The sequence below is a fragment of the Candoia aspera genome, chromosome 12 (genome assembly GCF_035149785.1).
Source record: "Candoia aspera isolate rCanAsp1 chromosome 12, rCanAsp1.hap2, whole genome shotgun sequence".
Classification (NCBI taxonomy): Eukaryota; Metazoa; Chordata; class Lepidosauria; order Squamata; family Boidae; genus Candoia; species Candoia aspera.
In genome coordinates, this window is record NC_086164.1 from 6,159,096 (window position 1) to 6,164,667 (window position 5,572).

The following is a 5,572-nucleotide window of genomic DNA, read 5'->3' on the forward strand; positions in this document are numbered from 1 at the left end:
AATTTGCATTTCCTTTTTTTGTGGGTGATGCGTGAAAAGCATCATAACAGCATTGGACAGAGTAGTTATTTAATATGGAATATTAATCAGCACTGACGTCAAGGGAGCTTGACCATTCACCATACATTCTAGGCTGGTGTTAGCCTGGACTCCATGTACAAGGCGTGAGGAACAATGTGGGTATGTTTGGGATGCACTAATGTCCTTCTTCTGGAAGCCCTGTCTGCTAGCATCTGCACTGCAGAAAAATCTCTTCCCTGCAACGCAGCTGTAGATGTCACTGTTTAGCTAGCAGAGTGTTCCATCCACTGCTTTGTGATCCTTTCCTTCTGCTTGTCTTTCTCTGTGCTGGCTTTCCCCCTGCAGTGGAGACAAACACTTTCCTAAAAATGGAATCCACAGCTGACTGACAGGAGCACTGACCTGCAAGAAAGCATCAGACCCCAACTCTTCCCCACTGCCCGCAGTCCTCCCAGGCTTTTTACAGTTTTCCCTACCACTATTCCCTCTGTGGTGCTTCAGCTCTGCTGAAGACCTTGGGAAGAGATTGTCTTCAACAGAATACGTACTACCGTGCAATCTACTGGATATGCAGATATTTTCCTTCTTTAAAGATGTTCATGTTCCAAAGAATGTGAGCTGAATCTGGGGGTGCAGTGCAGATATTTTACAGCCTGGGCTTCATGGTCTTCTTAGGGTACCCCCTCCTTTAGCTGGAAATACATATTGACTTGACTTCAAAACATGGAAAGCCATCCCTGTTGCACTGGGAGATTATTTTAAAAATGGGAAATCAGGCATCAGTCCCAGAGATAAAGACGGACACATTGCAGTGGAGGTTTGCAGCAGAGGGACAGCATTTTGGTTGACCAGAGCTCCTGGTTTGAGGAACCTACAGCCCTCCAGAACTACAGCTCCCATCATCTCTAGCTGGCAGGGGCAATAATGACAGATGATGAGAGTTGTAGTTAGAAGCATCTGGAAGGGTTGGCGATTCCCCACCTTTGTGTATTCCATTTTCACACTCCGATTTCTGGCTCTGGTGCACTTCCTTCCTCAGCCAGTCAAGCACACAACATCTGTCCAGTGTGCTCTCAGTCAGTTGACATTAGCAATGGTTCTGAGGCAAATGGGGTCCTACAGATTTTGGAGCCAAGCAAATACATGTGCTCACCACCTCCAGGAACCCTTCTAATATATGCATAGTTTAACAACTTTGGGCTTTTGGTCTGGGGAGAATGTAGATTTAAGTTTTAAGCTGTCAAAGCCTGAGAGGTAAATATTGGATTGGGTTGGGTCAAAGCTGCTTTGAAGATATCCAATCCTGACCACACACTGAAAGTTATAAAAGGTAGAACCAGTGATTGACATCTTTGGAGAGCTTGCCAATGCTTCAGCCTCATATGTATGTCTTTTGTTTTCCGAGCATTGCCTGAAATACAATTTGCTTTCTTGGCAGCCTGGCATGAATTGAAGTTTGGTGCCTTTCTTTCACTCACCTTTCAAGGACTGTCTGTGGTGACAGATGGGATCAGAAAGCTCAAGACACACGGGGCAAATACTGGTCGATCAGAAGAGATTTCACAGCAAGGATGTTTTCCCAGCATCTTGCAGGTCTTTTTATTTACAGCAAGACTCTGTTTTGGAAGGGGAAGAGGTAAAACAATGTAATATTGAAACGTGGATGTTTTCTTCATCAACAGTCTGGCCACGTATGCATTGCCCCCCAAAGGGAATGTGGGTATCACCTCTAACCCCCCCCACGCCCCCAGAGGCAAGAGGATAAAGATGTACAGAAGATTGGCATATGCTAACTTACAAGAGAGACAAATGTAGAAACAATAATAGTTTAAATAAAAATAAAATGCATTTCACTATAGTGGGGAAAACTGGTGTCCAGTTATTGGCTTGCTAGACTTAGGTATCTTATTCAGATGTCTAGGTCTACTTGTAGTGGGAGAACTTCAAGGTTCTCCTGTCTTTCCTAACTGTTCCTTGCTTGTCAGTTGGATATGGATGGGGAAACCTTTTAAACAGAGGAGGGCGTGTACGAATTAAGATTTCCCTCTGACACCCTTTCAAATACTGCCAAGTGCATACCTTGAGATTCACAAGACCACACCCTGCCCCTGAAACTCCAAAAGTTATCAGTGAGTAATCAATTTAATGCAATTTTTAATAAATTGAAATACCAAGTTAGCATGAATCAAATTTAAGTATTGTTTTGCCCCACTAACTTTTTGGAGGATGTTCCATAGCTTGTTATTGGCCTGAAATAGTAAAGAAGGCTATAGGGTCATCCTTTACATTAGACAAGTTGCATTTGAATAAGGCTGTGTCCCGGTTAATGCAAGTGTGCAAGGCCATGTGGCTGGGCTGCTAACAGGAACTGGGGATTAGCAATCTGCTAATGGTTTGTTGAGAAGGAAAGAAAGCAGGCTTACTCATCTTCCCATGTGTGTATAAATGGGTGGGTGTGTCCATGTATATGGATATTTGTTCCAACTCAGCAACTGCTATGACCCTTGGGTTGGACCCCCTTGCCCTAGTCCTCATTTCCATATCTACTCATGAGAGTGAATGTGGAATATTGGATAAAATATTATTGTACTGATAGCACAGAGGTGGGTCCTGGGCTATCATCAAAGGAAAGCACGTTTCTGACTTCAAGAGAGAACGTATCCAGAAGCCTCAACCTTTTGCTCTTCTCCTGCCGGCATTTTGCTCCCTGAAACTAATTGTTCCCCTTCAAAGAGCAATTACTTGCTTTTAAACTCCAGCCGTGCAACAATTATGGAACAGAGAGTCCATGCCCAAGTGACAAATGCTATTTGCCAAATGGAAAATGCCCAGTAGTTGATACATTATAGAAGCTACAGTAAACGGCAAGGCCAAGGTTTAAACAATCCCGCATAGATGCAACATGCATAAACCTGCATCCACCCTCCCATCCACCCTCCTTTATTTTCATTTCTTGCTGCTGAATGCTGAGGGATATAGGTCAGCTAAGGTATATGATCCAGAGACATTTAGGAACATTCTTACATTTGATAATCACTAATGCTAAAATAAATGGAGAAAGAAAAGGTCTTTGTCTTGGGGATGGAGTGCAAGTAAAGATCTTCATATTTCCTCCTTGATACCTCTAGTGCCAACAACGCTGGGCTAGAAGAACCCACAATTTGTAAGGCACACTGATCCCTTATGAGCCCTGTTTGGAACTTGAGCAATAATTCTGAAGGGTGGAAAACTGAATTGTAATCCACTGTTCCTGCTGTGTTCTTTTACTGAATTCCAGTACAAGAACCATAAATACATGTTGCATCTCCACAAATTCGTGTTTATCCATAATTAGTTGTCTCTTCTCTTGGTGTCTTGCTACTTCTCAACTTTTTCTCCTTTGCATCTTTAATTCTTGGCCAGAATTTGTGAGTTATTAGACCTTAGCTGGGTCTCCATGGAGATAAATATTAGATTTCTGGAAACTGGTAGTTATTTCATGACTAACCAAGGCAGACACTTCAACTAGAACTTCTGCTTTTCGAAATTCAGATGCCATTTAAAAGACAGGAGACTTGAACATTATTTAGTTTACATTTAACCCTTTAGAAGGGCTTTTTTTTTTTTGCCAGAGGAAGAATCTGAAAGATGTACCCATGTATTCTTTGATAACAGAACATCACAGTTGAGATTGTGGATGGAAGGGATTTAATAAACATAATACACAGAGAATAGAGGTTCTACACTTTTTGGAGTAGTTAGCACATCTGGAATTTTGTAAAAGGGAGCCTGTACCATCACAAAACAGCTGCCATTCAAGTGCTCAGGCCATCTTTGACATGACGCTCCACTCTTTAATCAGAATCTTACTATTTTTAACCAAACATTATGGTCCCAATCAAGAGAGCATAGCTAATTGTTGAGCCCAGGACCAGGATGGTCCTTTGAATGGAAAGCTGGGGCTCACACTCCAAAAAGGAGACCAGATCTCAGCAGAAGAAACATGGTTTCTTTTGCTGAAACGGAAGTAAGAGCAAATAGCATTTATAGTTAATAGGATTATTTTCCATGCACTTCATAATGTTCTCCTTCTGCCCAGTCGACATGATAATTACACTTTTACAGGACTTTGTTCCATCCATCTGATGAAATCAACAGAATCCACAAAAGCTTATGGTATAATAAAATAATCCATTAGTCTAAGGATTCCCAAGACTCTAATTACATAGCAAGAATTAAATTATAAATGTTGCACCCAAAGCTCCTAGGGACCTTTTGCCAGCTTGGAGACCTCAAATTATGTGTCGCTGATGTTGATTCTTCTTCTCACAGAAACTGGGTGGGATGTGGGTAAGGTTTTTTTTTCCTCCCTGACAAAGGATACAGGCAAGCCATTGCAGTGTCATGACTGAGTGGGGACTTGAATCCAGCCCACTACCAAGCCTGATTTCACACTCACTCCCCCTTCTTCTATAGGCCTCCTTGGGTAAGCATCTCGCCCAGGAAATAACTCCAGTTGCTGAAGTAACTGACATGCTTTGTGATCTGAAAATACTGCTGACCTTTGATCTGCCATGTTCCAGTTTCCTCTGTCTGATACGGGCATGTTAGCGAGTCTGCTGGAACCCGACTTGTTAAGAGAAAGACGGCGGATCTGTATCAGTAACATTAATGATTGCCTGGGAGCTGACACACCACTGGGAACAGCTTATTACAGCTCAATTTCAGTCCAGTTGTAAGATGGGATTAGATTGCTCAACCATGCCCAAGGTGGAAGTTTGGGTGCTCTTGTAGGAAGTGCATTTTTCTCCTGCTTAATGCAGCGGGCACTCTCTTTTCCAGGAGATCTGCTCCTAGACAATAAAAAGGAGATCCAGAGCAAGATTAGGAAACTGCCTTCTGCATTGGGCCTTTCCCCATTACAGAGTTATTTTATTGATTTATTTTTATTTTATTGATTGCATTTATATAGCTGCCCAGCTCATGCTTGTGGCTCTGGGTGGTGCACACAATTAAAAGAACAACCCCCCCCCAACAGTCAAAATAATTGAAAACAAACCAGTAAAAGTACAGCTCATCATCATCATCATCATCATCATCATCACCACCATCACCATCACCATCACCATCACCATCACCATCACCATCACCATCACCATCATCACGTAAGAGTGCATTCTGAACTTACACACAATGCAATCGTTTAACGGGCTCCACACTACCATGAGATCCCCAGGTCTACTAGTGATAAAAGCATTTAAAGTGTTTTTAAAAATGTTTAAAATGAATTAAAATGCTCCCCATTCATCCTTGAGATGAGAGATACCAAGCAGGCATGACATTTTCTGCTGTACCTCTTGCCGATCCTATCTTGTCTCTGTTGTCCATCTCTGACAGTTCCCTAACTTCCCTACAAGGTCACAGGTGGCAAAGCATGACATATTTTATGTATCTCCAGGCTGCTATTACAGGGACTCAGTGGCACTGTGGGTTAAACCGCTGAGCTGCTGAACTTGCCGATCGGACGGTCGGTGGTTCGAATCCGCATGACGGGGTGAGCTCCTGTTGCTAG

The 5,572-nt window shown here is 42.6% G+C and overlaps 1 long non-coding RNA gene across 1 annotated transcript; it reads right to left on the reverse strand.

Annotated features, from left to right (window-relative positions):
• Positions 1-1,498: 1,498 nt before the first annotated feature.
• Positions 1,499-4,645, reverse strand: LOC134504378 (uncharacterized). Its single transcript, XR_010068646.1, has 2 exons — positions 4,563-4,645; positions 1,499-1,637 (listed from the first exon to the last, which is right to left on the reverse strand). It is a non-coding gene; the product is annotated as an uncharacterized LOC134504378 (long non-coding RNA).
• Between the last annotated feature and the right edge of the window lie 927 nt (positions 4,646-5,572).